This window comes from Mercenaria mercenaria, chromosome 3 (genome assembly GCF_021730395.1).
Source record: "Mercenaria mercenaria strain notata chromosome 3, MADL_Memer_1, whole genome shotgun sequence".
NCBI classification, from domain to species: domain Eukaryota; kingdom Metazoa; phylum Mollusca; class Bivalvia; order Venerida; family Veneridae; genus Mercenaria; species Mercenaria mercenaria.
This window is the reverse complement of record NC_069363.1, coordinates 69,264,585-69,283,466: the sequence shown is the minus strand read 5'-3', so window position 1 is coordinate 69,283,466 and position 18,882 is coordinate 69,264,585. Positions and strand designations below refer to the sequence as shown.

General features: G+C 35.4%; 1 protein-coding gene and 1 long non-coding RNA gene across 3 annotated transcripts in view; one reads left to right on the top strand and one right to left on the bottom strand.

The window, feature by feature from the left end:
- Positions 1-18,882, top strand: part of LOC123524457 (uncharacterized) — a 229,434-nt gene that overhangs the window by 190,842 nt on the left and 19,710 nt on the right. The window lies entirely within an intron of this gene.
- Positions 6,348-11,585, bottom strand: LOC128555700 (uncharacterized). The gene is made up of 3 exons (XR_008370276.1): positions 11,460-11,585; positions 7,837-7,888; positions 6,348-6,936 (listed from the first exon to the last, which is right to left on the bottom strand). It is a non-coding gene; the product is annotated as an uncharacterized LOC128555700 (long non-coding RNA).

The following is an 18,882-nucleotide window of genomic DNA, read 5'->3' as shown; positions in this document are numbered from 1 at the left end:
ATTGTCCGGCGTCCATCATCCATCGTTTGACAACATTTGCATGCTTAACACTCTAGAGGCCACAGTTGTGTCCCAGTCTTTATGAAACTTGGTCAGAATGTTTGTCATGATGATCTCTAGGTCAAGTTCGAAACTGGGTCATGTGGGGTCAAATACTAGATCAGTAGGCCAGATCAACAGTTTAAGTTTGAAACTCATGAGAATAGGTCCAACTGTTTGTCTTGATGACCTCTAGGTCAAGTTTGAATCTGGGTCATGTGGGGACAAAAACTAGGACACCTGGTGAAATCAAAGGAAAAGCTTGTTAACACCCTAGAGGCCACATTTATGGTCTTATCTTCATGAAACTTCATCAGAATGTTTATCTTGATGATCTTTAGGCTAAGTTCCAATCTGGGTCATGTGGTGTCAAAATTTAGGTCATTAGGCCAGATCAAAGGAAAATCTTTTTAACACTAGTGTTCGCTGTTAATGTTTGAAACTCATGAAAATTGGTCAGAATGTTTGTCTTGATGATCTCTAGGCCAAGTTGAATCTGGGTCATGTTGGGTCAAAAACTAGGTCAATAGGTCAAATCAAAGAAAATGCTTGTTTACACTCAAGAGGCCACATTTTTTGGTCTAATCTTAATGAAAAGCGGTCAGAATGTTTGTCTCTTTTATATCTTGGATGTGTTGTCACTTTTCCCTATGCAGGCTTTCCTAGTTCCTACTTTTTTGAGAGTGCTCCTATTTTTTCCTAATTTTCTATAAAACCTCCTATTACTCTTACTTTTTCATATCAGAAGTAGTAAAAATGCATTTTTTTCAACCCCAGAATTTTTAGCTCACCTGAGCACGAAGCGCTCAAGGTGAGCTTTTGTGATCGCCCTGTGTCCATCGTCAACAATTTGACTGTTAACACTCTAGAGGTCACAATTTTGACCCAATCTTAATGAAACTTGGTCAGAATGTTACCCTCAATAAAATCTTGGACGAGTTTGATATTGGGTCATCTGGGGTCAAAAACTAGGTCACCAGGTCAAATCAAAGGAAAAGCTTGTTTACACTCTAGAGGTCACAATTTTCGCCCAATCTTAATGAAACTTGGCCAGAATGTTGCCCTCATTAAAATCTTGGATGAGTTCGATATTGGGTCATCTGGGGTCAAAAACTAGGTCAGCGAGTCAAATCAAAGGAAAAGCTTGTTAACACTCTAGAGGTCACAATCTTGACCAAATCTTAATGAAACTTGGTCAGAATGTTACCCTCAATAAAATCTTGGACAAGTTCGATATTGGGTCATCTGGGGCCGAATTCACGAAGCAACTAAGATGAAAAATATTTCTTAAATATTAAGTTTTTCCTTATACTCTAAGATTTTTCTTAGTTTTTACAATTTTCGTCTTAGTTTTAAGAAAATATCTTAAGTCCTATTCACAAAACATTTTAAACTTAAGTTTGCTAAGAAATTTCTTAAAACATGCATTTTTCACTTAAAATTTAAGATAACTAGGCAGCTATCTTAACTTTTAAGAAATTTCTTAAATATGAATAAATGGTATTCTCGGCCACTTTCTTAAAACAATCACTGACTTTGACTAATTGTAGAAAATGTTGGGAAAAAGATATTTTGCTGAAATCTGTTTTAAAGTGTAGCTGAATAAATTTTCTAAATGAATATGAAAATAATTATTTTTTCCTTTGGTTGCTCCATCGGGGACATTTGCTTAACTTTTACAAATTTGATTTTAAGATGTACTAAAAAATAAGGAGAAAACTACTTTTAACACATTTATTTCACATCAATAATATTAAGAATACCTTCTCCTAGAAAATAATATCTAAACGTTCAAAATAAAACAAACCTCATATGAGCCGTGCCGTGGAAAAACCAACATAGTGGCTTTGCGACCAGCATGGATCCAGACCAGCCTGTGCACCCGCGCAGTCTGGTCAGGATCCATGCTGTTCGCTTTCAAAGCCTATTGCAATTAGAGAAACTGTTAGCGAACAGCATGGATCCTGACCAGCCTGCAGGCTGGTCTGGATCCATGCTGGTCGCAAACCCACTATGTTGGTTTTCTCATGGCGTGGCTCAATTATGTTTGCCTGTCTGTACAAAATATAGTTTGTGTACGGAAAATGATTTGTCAGCTTAAACAGTTATTGTAGAATGCTCTGTCGGGTATGTGATTTAGTGAAAACTTCAATAATATAACCGACTACATTTTGAAAGCCTTATGTATGTCCTGGCGAGCACGCTGTTCGTGAAAAATATACTTATTTGTTAATGTATTGGCGCTTGGGATGGACGTTGTGTTCATACACGACAAATGATACACTATTAGAAAGGGCTGACGCATATCATTGGGTCTAAGGTAAATATATGCTCGAATCCGGTCAGAAAGTTCCAAGGTCAGAGTCCATTTATAATTCTGAAGTATGAAATTTTCCGTACAGTCAACTTGTCACGGGTATTTTAAGCTCTCGTAAACGTAGTGACATGTTTGGTACCAAAGTTGATTCCTCCTGACCTACAGTAAAAATGTTTAGCAGGTTCATTTACGTACACACTCATGCCGTGTGTATTACCTGCAGTGTCGCGTTTTTATTTTTCTCGCCAGACCATGATGCTCGAAGTCGTGATGATGGAAGTCGTAACTATGGTGATGAAAACATGAAATATGGACGATAAAGCCGACAACCAAAATTATGATGTTGGGAATACGATACAGTGTTGATGAAAACACGACATCACTAAACTATGATGATTGATTCTATATTTCACCATATTGGTTTGAACATTCATCATGGTGCTTTCAACATCGTAATTTCAACATTCATCATCGCAGTTTTCGTGATTTTAACTTCCAGGGTATGGGGCTCAGAAGAAAAGTGATAAGCCGAACGCAACACCAAAATAAAGGGATTCCAACATGGGTCAAAACATTTCATTGTATCATACCTACAGAGTTTCACTTAAAAGTTATCCTATCAACATTTGTGCATGACCTGCGCTAACCTCTAGGCTACTAAAAGTCACTTGTTGTGTTTTGAACAGGAGCCAATGACATACAAAAAATGAAACTCGTTTATAGTATTGGTATATGTTCCATTTACAATGTGTTCCCGTGATTACGAATGATTCATTAAATTATAACCTATAGCGTCAATCATTAAAAAGAAAGATGTAACTTTTCGCAAGATGCGTATACATAAACTTAAAAAAATTGTAGTTTGCATGAACTGATGAATAAAGGCAGCTTATCAGTCTTGAATGATAAATATATTTTTTTAAAGTTATTCAGCAGTTGATAGAAATCCGTCATGCTGTTACTGTGCCCTGAACCTACTACCCATTAAAGTGAGAAGGGTTCTTTGCAGGCCACATGCAAATGTTTACAAGCCTACGTCTAATTAGTTATCTAATAAGTTACATAATTAAGTCATTAGAAATGTTTTTCAGTCTCCTACCACATTGACCTTGACAGGCAAAAAAATGACCACAATCAATCATCCTATAAAGTTTCATCACGGTAGACAAAATTATTGTCTGGTCATTGGTTAGTAACAGGATTGTCTACCAACTGACAGACTGACATAAGTAAAGCAATATGCACCTTCTCCATTGAAGGGGAATGGGGGTGGGGGGAGGGGCATAGGCATAAAAATCTAGACATTGAGATTTGGTCAAATAGGTGAACTGTTTTAATACTGCTCATAGACAAGCTTAAGTTGCAGTCTTCACTCCTCTTTTTTTCATTTCGTACATTCCAATGAAGATAATGAAATTGAAAACAAAACCTTGTAAGGATTAATTTTTACTGAACATATCACTCATTACATATTAAAATGATATGTAGCTAGCAAGATCTGCAACAAGTGCCATATAAAAGTGAATTAAGCGTAAGACATTTGTCTACCAGAAAATCAGACAATAAAAATGCATTAAAGCGCTTTCCAGAGGTCAAGGTACCATCAACAAGGACAAGTGAAATTCTGTATTTTCACTGACCAAATCATGGTTTTCACACACACACACACACACACACACGCACGCACACACACACACACACACACACACATCTACTTTAAACTAAACAAATATTTCTTTGTTAAAATGGTATACAAAATTTGTTCACAGTACTTATAATAAATGTTTCATGCATAATACAGGTAAAGTGAGCAAATTAAGCAAAATATTTCAAGACAGTAAGATTTCTTGAAACTTTTTAATGATAGTAATCGATTTTCAAAGTCTCTGACTTTCCAAAGTTGATGATGTTCATTAATTATATTTGCTGTATCTGGCACCACCTTTGACCCTGAACTGTGACCCTGACCCTTTGAAACACAATCTTGTTGGACAATTATATCTGCCAAATAAAAGGGCTTCATGCATGTCATATTTACAGTCAGACTAATATCTGACTTGACCTTTGACATGTAAGTGTGACCTTGACCTTTGAGATATGAATCAAGGGTTAGTGTGATATTTGTGGTAATTTTTCTGATAAATATGGAAACACTTCTCAATGAATATTTTAGAGTGAACAATATTTGACAGACTGACTTACTAGACTTACTAGTGAATATAGCATTAAACAGTAATTTACCACAAGCAAATAAAGTTCATAACTAAAAGGAAACAGTGCACTTGACTATATGATGCAGGTAATAAAGTTTGAATCACTCAGCTAAAACTCTTAAGATATATCTATGTCAATCATTTTGGTGTAAGCCATTCTATATTCTTGAAATTTCTTCTATTTGAGATCAAGTTTTACTGTCTAGATACTGCATAAGATATACGTATTTTCCATTTACATAACACACTCTACACAAATGTTAATATGTTTTTAATATCAGGCTTCCACTACTTAACTTCTTCCTGATTATGTGTTTTGTACTGGTAATTTTGGAGCAGAAGTCACCGCAACATGAAGACATCATGTAAGTTTATATATATCCTGATCATGAATTGTTAAAAATTTACATATAAAGTGAAAACCTTAAAAACATAAACAAGAAGGCCTTCACCTGACCTAGTTACCCAAGATAACCTAGCATCTAACTTGGTCTAGATTTTAGGGACAATCATTTTGACCATGATTTATGAAAATCAGGTAGTTCAGTAAGTTTTTCAATGACTGACCAAGTGACACACATTTTTGACCTAAAGTACCCACTTTTGAACTTGACCTAGATTTCATACAGACAAACATTTTGAAAAGATTTATGATGATCAAGTTGAAAAAGTGACCTCTGAAGTATTTATAAATGTCTTCCATGATTTGACCTAATTACCTAGTTTCTCCCATTAGTGACCCAGTTATAAATTTATCTTAGATTTTAACCAGAATAACATTTCAACTAAGTCTCATAAATATCAAGTAGAAATTGTGGCCTTTGAGTGTTCACAATGACTTTCTATGATTTGACATACTGACCTAGTTTTTGACCTAGATAATTCAGTTTGGGACGACATAGATTTCACATACACAAACATTCTGATAAAGTTTTATGAAGACTAAGCATAAAATGTGGCCTCTAGAGTGTTAAAAACGTTTTTCTATGATTTGACCTAGTGACTCGGTTACCTTAGGTAACCCAGTTTTCAACCTGACTTAGATTTCAAAGAGAGAAACATTCTGACATATATTTTTGTAGATCTAGTAGTAATTGTTGCCTTTGTGGTGTTATGGATGCTTTCCTATGATTTGACCTAGTTTTAGACATTGAGTAATCAAGTTTTAGACTTATACTACATTTTTTAGACATAGACATTCTGACAAAGATTTATCATGACAAAGTAGAAAATGTGGCATCTTGAGTTATCAACAACCTCTTTCCAAGACTCTCCCTAGCGACTTAGTTTCTGATAAAAAATGTAACCAAGTTTTAAATTTAATCCAGATTATAGAGAAAAACATTCTGACAAAGTTTCATGAACATTATGTATAAAATGTGGCCTCTGGAATGTTGATAGTTTTTTTACATTTGACCAAAAGACCTAGTTTCGATCTCATGTAATCCAGTTTTACATTTGCTCTAGAATTCATGATGACAAACATTCTGAAATTTTTGTATGAAGATCAAACACAAAATGTGGTCTCTAGAGCACTAACAATATTTCCTATTGACTGACCTAGAGACCTATTTTTTAACCATAGATGACCCAGTAACAAAGGATGGAGGACCAACACAGGGTGATCACAATAGCTTAACCTTGAGCACTCTGCTCAGGTGAGCTAAAACCAGTACTGCTTGTATGTATATCCCAAAGTATACAAAATTTAAAATTGTAGATATTGTTGCACTAAGTTTTGTGTTTACTTGTATTGTAGACAGCTTTGCTCAAAGTTTTGTGTTAACAGTAATAAAAACAAAGGAAACAGGCTGATTCGGACCGTGGCTGATTCGGACCATGGCTGATTCGGACCAAATGTTTTGGCTGATTCGGACCACATACTTTGAATAAAAGTAGATAATGACCATATATTTCGGCTGATTCAGACCACAAACTTTTATTTAACAGTCAATAATGACCATAAATTTTGGATGGTTCAGCAATTTTCAGAAAATAATGTTGATTATAGCTTATATAGATTTTTAACTTGAAGTAAGGACATAAAATATACACCATACAAACAGGTAAGAAGTTTTGACAAACTAAAATGCATCATTTATGCATTTAGATAAGGACTTTAATTGTTCTTTGCATCAGACATTAAACTTAATACTCATAAGTATTACTTTTACTCATGACAATAGTGTCAGGAAAACTAAAACAATTTGGGCCAAATAAGCAAAGTAAATTTGGTCCGAATCAGCCATGGTCCGAATCAGCCTGTATTCAAAACAAAATATCTAACTTACCCACAGTATAACCTTGAATCAACTGTCAACCAAAATGTTTCTGTCTGTGTGCTAGCATGTTGTCACTATGTTCCATCTGAAATATTGATTCTATTAATTACAGAAAAGCACGTAAATATTAAGAACGTTAATGGATATTGTAATTGTGCTTCACAAGGTATATTGTTCCCAAATTTCATATTATGCAAATATGAGCAATTTCTATACAGTGAATATGTTAACACAACATACATGTAATTGGTTGTGTTTTTTTAATATAGTGCAATTGCTTTAAAAACTTAATTGTGGCTGAAGCTTTATATAAACATATTTATTTGACTTATTCAGTAAAATTGAATGTAACTGATCAGATGAGGATTTTCTATATTAAAACTTACATGTTAAAATAAAATATCTCACTAGTGAAAATGAGCATAGCACATCTTTAAATATGTTATCATGGTCCTATATGTATATTACAATCAACCCTTGATTTGACAATGCAACTTAAAATCTTTAGCATGGAGAAACTAAATTACAATTGTCAGTATTGATGCATCATTCTATTCTACTTCCAGTAACTCCAAAATTTGTAAAAATGTCAGCCTAAGTATTATGTTTTCATGTTCTAATCCTGGAGACATTTACATTGGCTATTTATAACTTCACTACCACATGAAATAAAAGATAATGATAATCAAGCTTTGTCAAGGAGCTCTCAGAAACAAATTTAACTATTTAGACACTATGTAGACTGAAACTGTACTCAATTAATTAAGTCATTTGTAAACAATTTTTTTGTGAAATGCAATATTTAAAGAATAAAACTCCCAATTTGCATGTTTTACTTCAGCATCTCAAAATTTCCCAAACTGATTGGTATCAAACCTTCACCCCGCAACCACCTCCAAAAAATAATAAAATAAAAAATCTGTAACAGGTATGTAAAAACATTAGGGAATTAAAAGCAATTATAAATAAACCGAGAACCACTTACATTGCTGTCTCTCCCTGAGCAACTCTGATCCAACCAGAATGTGAACTTGCACCTTTATATACAATAAAATTATATAACTTACATTTTGACATTGAAGTTGCAAAATGCATAAACAAATAAACAATTGAATGATCTAAAGATCAAGTATGTATACATTATTAAATGAATCAGTGCAATAAATTTCTTTTAAAAAGGCACTTACTATACTTCAATAACTGTTTCAAGGTACTGATAAATCAATGTTAGAAGAAGCTATTACTCAAAATAAAGCTTATGCAGTAACAAGAAATATCTTTAAAAATGATGGTCGGCGAATTGTAATAAGGGAAGAAGTTTATGAATTTTTCATCTAACATTCATCTTTCATCTAACATTTTTCAAATTGCAAAACTGAACACCGCACTTTAACAATTTAAATGGTTCTCTTTTAATTTTTCGCAAAGGTTTCGTAGGGTTGCAATTTTGTTTCGTTTATCCTTAGACGAATAATTACAGCAGTAGTTTGATGAAGATTCATGAAGCGGTTCATGAGAAGGTGTTTATATTTTTAGCTAAATTGGTCCCTATCCCCATTTGTAACAAAATAGCAGGAGACCTTACGATATTGTTACACATCGAGTTTGATAAAAATCTATTACATTTTAGTGGTTAATGCAAAGAAAGGCATATCTACTTTTAGCTATAGTGGTCCCTAATAGGGTCCAAGTTCATATATAAATAAATTTGGAAGAGGACCTTATAATGATGCTCCAGACCAAGTATGACAAAGATCCACCAAGCTGTTCATGAGACGCTGTATAAAGGCATTTCTAGTTTTAGCTCTAGCAGCCCCTAAAAGGGGTCAAATGTCCCAGCTGAACAAAGTTGGCTGCAGGCCTAATAAAAGTGCTACAAATCAAGTTTGATTAGAATACATGAAAAAAAATAAAGGATTTTTTTATTAATTATTTTTATCTATTTCTAAAATAGGCCAACTGATCCCGCTTTAACAAATGCATATTCACTATTCATGAATCTTTGGACAATGACGTCACACCTATAAAAAAGTGAAGGTCAAGCAAAACATACAATTGTAATTATTTCAATATTTCTGTTTCATAAGCAAAGTTTCACCGTAGTCATATCACATAGACAAACTGTATGCAGCGTACCTTCATTTCAGTGTAATGAGATTCAGTCATTATATAGCATATATATAATAAAACAGATTTCAACTGAGTTCAATATTTGCATACAATACTTAAGAAAAATATTCATATATAATAAATCAGTTAAATAATTTATAACAAATATATCAAAGCAAACAAGTACTCATTTTAATATGCAATCTGAATAAGTCACAAAAGCAAGAAACCTTTTCATATACAGACGACAATAATATTGTAACAAGGAAAATCTTTTAAAAATCACTTCTCTACATAAAAGACTCTTATCACACCCTTATTCATGTGATACGCAGACCGTATTCAGCTCTTTCCTTAATTTGATATATGTTGGTATTTGAACAGGTTTTTATCATATTTATTAAACTTACTTATCATTTTGAGATATATCAATATTCTTGCTAAATATACTGAGCCAAAGTTAGCTTTAAAACTGTGAACAGCGTCGTTTAGGATAAACGCTTTGTCTACATTTCACTCAGCGTAGCACAATCAACAGAGTGAAAGAAATTGACACTCGTCCAATCAGGCAGAGTGTTGCATAAATCTTCCATTTTGATAAATTATCTCTAATGCGTTATCAAGTAGTTTGATTTGCAAACTGAAGTCACGTAGCATAGGTAACGAAAACGAATTTAGACGGCGTTCGCCGAAAAAAACTATTATACAAAGTAAAACTTGTTTTGGAATCCTATTCAGTCTGATACCTGGCCTGCTTTGCATTTGCCAGGATTTTTTCTGGCTAGAAATCCAACAACTGAATCTTAGATTGTTAGAGCAACAGTCACAGGTTCAAATCTTGAGCCAGACAAATTAACCTCTGTAATTTTATCAACATTACTTCTAATTGTGATTACAGGAATAAAACATCTTCTATAAATTTAATTAAAAAAAAACTGTACAAAAATAGTTGTTGCTGTAAATCTTGTATTAATAATGAAATACTGTTTAGTTTCTCAATCTTCCATTACAGATTAATCTATTCACTAGGTGACCAGAAAGGTAAACATGAAATTCAATGGATGAATAACTTTCATAATTATGTCTCCCCCAGGAGACATATTGTTTTTGCCCTGTCCGTCCGTCCGTACGTCACACTTCATTTCCGAGCAATAACTGGAGAACCATTTGACCTAGAACCTTCAAACTTCATAGGGTTGTAGGGCTGCTGGAGTAGACGACCCCTATTGATTTTGGGGTCACTCCGTCAAAGGTCAAGGTCACAGGGGCCTGAACATTGAAAACCATTTTCGGTCAATAACTAGAGAACCACTTGACCCAGAATGTTGAAAATGCATAGGATGGTTGGTCATGAAGAGTAGATGACCCCTATTGATTTTGGGGTCACTCCGTCAAAGGTCAAGGTCACAGGGGCCTGAACATTGAAAACCATTTCCGATCAGTAACTAGAGAACCACTTGACCTAGAATGTTGAAACTTCATAGGATAATTGGTCATGAAGAGTAGATGACCCCTATAGATTTTGGGGTCACTCCGTCAAAGGTCAAGGTCACAGGGGCCTGAACATTGAAAACCATTTCCGATCAATAACTAGAGAACCACTTGACCCAGAATGTTGAAACTTCATAGGATGATTGGTCATAAAGAGTAGATGACCCCTATTGATTTTGGGGTCACTCCATCAAAGGTCAAGGTCACAGGGGCCTGAACATGGAAAACCATTTCCGATTAATAACTAGAGAACCACTAGACCCAGAATGTTGAAACTTCATAGGATGATTGTACATGCAAAGTAGATGACCCCTATCGATTTTGGGGTCACTCCATTAAAGGTCAAGGTCACAGGGGCCTGAACATTGAAAACCATTTCCGGTCAGTAACTTGAGAACCACTTGACCCAGAATGATGAAACTTCATAGGATGATTGGTCATGCAGAGTAGAGGACCCCTAACGATTTTAGGGTCACTATGTTAAAGGTCAAGGCCACAGGGGCCTGAACATGGAAAACCATTTTCAATCAGTAACTTGAGAACCTCTCGACCCAGAATGTTGAAACTTCATAGGATGATTGTTCATGCAGAGTAAATGACCCCTATTGTTTTTGGGGTCAGTCCGTTAAAGGTCAAGGTCACAGGGGCCTGAACATTGATAACCAGTTCCGATCAATAACTTGAGAACCACTTGACCCAGAATGTTGAAACTTCATAGGATGATTGAACATGCAGAGTTGATGACCCCTATTGATTTTGGGGTCAGTCTATTAAAGGTCAAGGTCACAGTGGCCTGTTCATGTAAAATAATTTTTTGGAAATAACTTGAGAACCACTTGACCTACAATGTTGAAACTTAATAGGATGATTGGACATGCAGAGTAGATGACCCCTATTTATTTTGAGGTCACTAGATCAAAGGTCAAGGTCACAGGAGCCTGACAGTTTCTAGTTATCATTATGGGTGGGTTAAGTTTATTGACCTTATAAATTTAAAGTATCACTCACTTTTCCAGATTAATCAAGAAATCACATGTTACAGTCATTCATTCTGTAAATACCTCACTGTCGGTGCTGATCTGCTACAACAAGACAAACCATCTTCCATTCCTGCAATGAAGTTGTTACTATAAATGTGCAATGTCAGTAATCAAAAAAGTAATAATTCAGTTTTGTCACAATGACATCAACACCAAATATTAATGAAATGGAATTTTAATATGCAGAAAGACATTACATTTAGTGCCTTTGCCTGAAAAAGGAATGGGACACTGAAGATTTTGAACATAGAGAAAAAGTGCAGTCACTATGGGGCTCTAACTCAGGACCCCTTGCTTACAGTGAGAGTCTACTTACTGAGCTAACTGCAGCTACTGTATAACATACACAAGTCACAACCAGGAGCTAAGGTTACTTCTGCATATAACACAGTCAAGAAAAGTAAAAATGCAACTTTAATTCATGGCCAATATTCATTCTTGCAACTTGTTTGAGGATATTTTGTTATACATTTATCATTATTCATTAAATCCAATTTGTGAATCTAATATATAATATTTCTGATACTCAAAGCCTATAAATTTTCACCTGGCAGCATGTCTTGTAATTCAAGTGAATACAGTTTTAACCCATGACATGTGTTTACCAAAACTAAATGTTACTGAATGTAGAAGTTGATTACAAACTTGTGAGCAAACATTTGTTCCAAATTGCCTAACTTTACAACCAAAAAATAGCCTATCTTCAAAAAAATCTTTATAAAATTATTCATATCCAAAAAGAGCCTTCACTCATTTTTTTTTTTTGCAGTTTTAGCATTGTTGCACTAATTTCATTAATTTTGAAATGGTGGAGTCACTGAAGTAAACCAGCCAGACTGTGTGATATTTACCTTATGTAACATAAACATGTCAGCTTTTTAAATCTGATAATATTAAATAAAAAATGAAACTGTATTGTTTTCTTTAAAAATGGCTGGATTTATTGTGTTACAAGTGACAATTGTGGAGTTGACAGTAGCAATAACCGCAGTAAAGATAACTCTTGCAAACACTTGATTCAGCAAATTTCTAAAAAATGTGACCCTAAAAAACTAGAATGCTCGCTTTCACTGTTTAAACCTTGCTTATTGTGTTGCATGTAGGGTATCTTAAATACTGAGTAAATTTTAAGACAGGAAAGTATGCTGATTGGAAATTATACACTGTTCTTCAAAGTGAAAGTAACCATCCCTTACAGAAGCAAGCCTCTGTGGCGTACATGCTGCGTATTTGCTGTGTATATGCCGCGAACACAGTAGTACACCAGAGGAGTACATTTTACATACACCGCATGCCGCGTACATGCCGGGTACTATTTCGACGAGTACACAGCATGTACGCAGGAGGTCACTAGTACACTTCAAGTACGCAGCACAGACTCTGAATATTTAAGGAGTACACTGCATGTACGCAGGAGGGACTTGTACAAGAAAATAGTACACTGCATGTACACCGCAGATACTTTGAAATTTGTGCAGTACACTTCATATTAGCGGGAAAGACTTGAACAATTTCTTTTGGCATTTATACTTAGTTTTTTTTTTATAAGTTAAAGTCTGAAGTAAACTTTATATACTTGGGATGGACTTGTTCATTTTCTTTTGGTGTTTATACTCTGAATTTTTTTAGGTAAAAGTCTGAAGTACACTTCATGCAGGAAGGATTTGTACATTTTTTTTTTTTTTTGGAAGCAAGAACTTGATTTCCGAGTGACTTTTATTTTAATAGCATAGAATAGTTCAGATTACCGGTATTCTGAACAATGAAAATTTGCCAAACTATTTGCAATGTTCATTTGTGAAGCTTACTTCTTAGTGATTTCTGAGCTGCACCTTGCATGCAGTGTAAAGATATATTCTTTTTCATTTTGAATTAATCCTGGAGCTTTCTAACTTGGATAATTGAAAAGCCTTATTTGAACTTCGTTGCATTACATTTTGTAATACATGATTACCAAGATAATGCCTCAACAGCGCCCGAATGAGAAGAATTAATAGCTGTCACTGTTATTTGAATAGTCTTAAGCAAAACACCATTCTATCATGTTTTGTAAAGGCTTTAATGCTCATTATGTTAACTCATTAAGGCCTCACCAAATTAAAAAGTTGTTCATCGGATTTGCCGCTCGTATATTTTCAGAACGTTTTTGGCTAATTGCGCTCGCCCCATTGGAAAAAATCTATCCAAATTTTTTTGGTTTGCTACTTTTTACGGACGTAAAAGTGTATAAATGCTTATATAATTCCACTCCTAGATTGTTCTCAGATGGATTTTAATCAAAATAAATACATACTACGCACACATCGTCTATAATAAATCATAACACTTATATTTAGTTGCTTTAAAGTTGTTTCCCCTTGATGCAGTTACGCCATTTTCTTCAAATGTTTACCAAATTACATGCTACAAAAATTGATTTATTTCATTGAAAAGTGGATGAAGAAAAGCATACTAATTTATTTGATAACATTAATCTTCATTATTTTGGTAAGGGTAAATACTTATTGATGCATGTCACTTATCTTTTTTCTGTTTTTTTTTCTGTCCAAATGATCAGCATTTGCATATGAAAGTTGGTGGGGTAAGGAATTTACATTATCACAGCAGTTTCGCCACAAGAGTACACAGCATGTATGCAGCAGGAGTACACAGCATGTACGCCGCAGGACTCAGGCCAGGAGTACACAGCATGTACGCCGCAGGGGTAGTACACCGCAGGCTCATTTGCATGTGAAAAGTGTATGCGCCGCGTACATGCTGCGTACTATTTCCTGCATACTAAATTCCTCCAGCGTACATCCTGTGTACTATGTAGTCCACAGCATGTACGCAGCAAGTAGTATGCGGCAGAGCTCATTTGCATGTCAAAAGTGTACTACAAACGTACTATCGGTGTATGTGCGGTGTATATCCTGCGTACTATTTAAAGCCCTTGATTTCAGTACACATCATGTACGCATCATATACGTTGTATGTACACAGCAAGAGTACGCAGCAGGTCTTTTTCTTCTGTAAGGGATGTATTTGAATGGGACTAAAATTTCATTTTCATTTTTATATTGAATGACTGCATGATCTCTCTAAAGAAACTAGGGAAGTCTTCCTTTCTTGTAGATAAATAAGTCATATTAAAATATATCAAATACATGTAGCAGAACAAAATGCAATTAGCTGCAGTCACTTTTGCCCAAAAACCTGAAAAATGTGTTATGTGTCAAAAAATCTAGGACATGACTTTAACAACCTATAAATTTTATGGTCAAAAGCACAGTTGATTTGTCATTCATACACATACACATGTCCAAAAACATAATTTTCATCTTGTAATCAAAACTAACAAAAAAAGTGATGGTTGTTGCCAAGAAAGCTGTCATTGTGTGAATGTTTACATGTATGCTGTAACTTGTAATTCCCTGATAGATCAATATCTCCTTAGACCTGTCTAGTCTGGTAAAATATCATTCTCTAGTTAGTTTTGGTAAAGTAATTTATGCAAACTATGTATACATACATAATTTCCAAATAGTTTCAAAATTTTCAAACCGAAAGTGAAAGTACAACTGAAATTTAAAAATGCTGTTCTGTCTGAAATTAAATTGATATATTTATATCTGTTTACGTTACTAATCTTACCTACATACTTATATTACACAAATAATTATAACCAACATCGCGAATGACAATTTTTGAAATGACTAACTCGCCGCAGAAATCCATCATGAAAAGTCGTGTTCATTAAGGGCAAATATTTTCCGGCTCCGAAGTTTCACAAACCAATAATTGATGTCATTTATATCAGTAATGTAATAGAAATTACTTATCACCAACATAAACGTAAATATCAAGTTATTGTCTTTGTTTTTCGTTAAAACATCTGGAAAACACGCAGCGAGTCGACGTCGTCCATCATTTTTTTTCGATTGATTATGCTGCGCGCGCAGCTTTTGTTCCATAGCAACAGAGTTAAGAAATTTCTTAACGAAAAGATTTTTCTTAGCTAAGTAATTTTCTAAGATGATTTATAAATACGATTTTAAGAAAATTTCTTTACTATAAAGTCAAAATATTTAAGTTAAGAAATTTCTTAGTGAAATCTAAGAAAATTTCTAAGATGCTTCGTGAATACAGCCCCTGGGGTTAAAAACTAGGTCACCAGGTCAAATCAAAGGAAAAGCTTGTTAACACTGTAGAGGCCATATTTAAGACTGTATCTTCATGAAACTTGGTCAGAAGTTTAATCATGATGATCTCAAAATCCAGTTGGAATCTGGGTCATGTAGGGTCAAAAACTAGGTCACCAGGAAAAGCTAGTTAACACTCTAGAGGCCACATTTATGACCATATCTTAATGTAACTTGGTCAGAATGTTAATCTTGATGATCTATAGGTCAAATTCAAATCTGGGTCAGGTGGATTCAAAAACTAGGTCACCAGGTCAAATCAAAGGAAAAGCTTGTTAACACTCTAGAGGCCACATTTATGACTGTATCTTCATGAAACTTAGCCAGAATGTTAATCTTGATGATCTTTAGGTCAAGTTCGAAACTGGGTCATGTGGGGTCAAAAACTAGGTCACCGGGTCAAATCAAAGAAAAAGTTAGTTAACACATTAGAGGCCACATTTATGACCACATCTTAATGAAACTATCTTGATGATCTTTAGCTCAATAGGTCAGGTGAGCGATACAGGGCCTTCATGGCCCTCTTGTTTCCCTACAGCTCCTCCCGCACCTACCCCAAATGAATGTAAATTAACACCTTGGAGTGTTGTTGTTAATGTTCAAAAAAAGTATATACTGTGCTTTATTATAGTAGTTTGGATTCAGTAGGTGCGTCTTTAGTGCATTCAATTGTGGAAACAGTGAAATGTCGTTGATTTCAGTGGAACAAGAGCTCGTCAAACACGAAATGCCCCCCTTGATGCATTCAGTAATTGCAGAAGGAACAGAAATTATATGGTCACTGTAAACAAAAGTTTTACTGTTCTGGTTCAATGTGATGTTGACTTAACCTATTGACCTAAAAATCAACAGGGGTCATCTGCTGGTCATGATCAACCTCCCTATTAAGTTTCGTGATCCTAAGCCCAAGCGTTCTCAAGGTATCGTCTGGAAAGGGTTTAACTGTTCTGGGTCAATGTGACCACCTTTGGCCTACTGATCTCAAAATCTACAGGGGTCATCTACTGGTCATGACCAATCTCCCTATCAAGTTTCATGATCCTAGGCCCAAGCGTTCTCAAGTAATTGTCTGGAAATGGTTTAAATGTTCCGGGTCACTGTAACCTTGACCTTTGACCTACTGACCTCAAAATCAATAGGAGTCATCTGCTGGTCATGATGAACCTCTCTATCATCTTTCATGGCCCTTGGCCCAAGCATTCTCAAGTTATCTTCCAGAAACCGTTTAACTGTTCCTGGCCAATGTGACCTTGAACTTTGACCTAATGACCTCAAAATCAATAGGGGTCATCTGCTGGTCATGAACAATCTCCCTATCAATTTTCCTGATCCTAGGCCTGAGCGTTCTTGAGTTACTGCCCGGAAACCATTTTACTGTTCCTGGTCACTGTGACCTTGACCTTTGACCTACTGATCTCAAAATCAATAGGGGTCATCTGCTGGTGATGACCAACATTTCTATCAACTTTCACCATCCTGGGCCCAAGCGTTATTGAGTTATCATCCGGAAACCGTTTAACTGATCAGGGTCACTGTGACCTTGACCGTTGACATACAGATCTCAAAATCAATAGGGGTCATCTGCTGGTGATGACCAACCTTCATATCAACTTTCATGATCCTAGGCCCAAGCGTTCTTGAGTTATCATCCGGAAACGGATTGGTCTACATACAGACCGACAGACCGACCGCCCGACATCAGATCTGCAAAACAATATACCCCTCCTTCTTGGAAGGGGGGCATAAAAAGACCTTTTTTTTATCCCTAAAGCGCTTTTTGTCTAAGTTTGTAGCTTACATAAACTCCTATTTTTATGCACCCGAAGTTGGGCATATTAAAATCACACTGTCATCCGTTCGTCTGTGTAAATTCTTGTCCGGGCTGTCCATCCATAAAGGGATTTTAGAATAACTTGGCATAGATGTTCACCATAATGAGATGATAAGTCGTGTGCAAAACCCAGACACCTAGCTCCATGGTCAAGGTCACACTTAGAGGTCAAATGTTAACAGGGTCTGTTTTATGTCGGGTCCATAATTTTGCCACCCATGAAGAGATTTTGAAACTACTTGGCATAAATATTCACCATAAAGAGACGATGTGTCTTGCGCAAGACCCAGACCCCAAACTCTAGGGTCAAGGTCACACTCAGAAGTCAAAAGATTAACATGTGTCTGGTTCATAACTGCAATTCATCAAGGGATTTTTAAATTACTTGGCATAAATGCTTCCCATAATGATACGATACGTCATGCGCAAGATCCAGACCCCTAGCTCTAAGGTCAAGGTCACACTTAGAGATTAAATGTTAATATGGTCTGTTTCTTGTCCGATCCATAACTCTGCCATCGATGAAGGTATTTTAAAATTACTTGGCAGAAATATTCCCTATAATGAGATGACATGTCATGTGCAAGACCCGTCCCGTAGCTCCAAGGTCCAAGACACACTTAGAAGTCAAAGGTTAACATGGTCTTTTTCTTGTCTGGTCCATAACTCTGCCATTTATCAAGGGATTTGAAAATAATTTGACACAAATGTTAACCATATTGAGAAAGTGTGTCACACTTACAACCCGGGTCTCTCAGGTGAAGGTCACAAAATGATTCATACCTAAACTATTATGGCATATTTTATGCAGACAACTTTTGAGTGACAGCTATTGTTTTCATCAAATTTCCTATTTTTTTCCCTACTTTTCTAATACTTTTTTGCCACATTTATTCCTATATTTCTCCTGCTTTTTTGTAATGGCTGGCTGGAAAGCCTGCCTATGTATATATTGGAAAACCTTAAAAAATGTTGTTGTGAGAAACAGCAGGTCCAATTTTAAAACAATTTTACACAGTTGTTTCTTGGGTGACCTTTTATGAAGATTGTACAAATTACTCTTTTTCGCCTAAAAATGGCCACTGGGGTGTACTGGTCGGTTATGTATGTAGTGTTTGATATGTAGTGGAAAAATCTTCTTGTTTGATATTTTCACATCACATCATTCCCCCAACTTCTTACCCCACCTACCCCCACATACACACTACCTTCACATGTTAATTTAAGTCACCCTACTGGTTGAAAACCAGTTTTGGGGACTATAGGAATCCATCATTCTGTCCATTCGTTTTGTGTCCGGTCCATAACTCTGTCATTTATTAAGGGATTTTAATATTACTTGGCACAAATGTTCCTCATGATGAGATGACATGGTATGC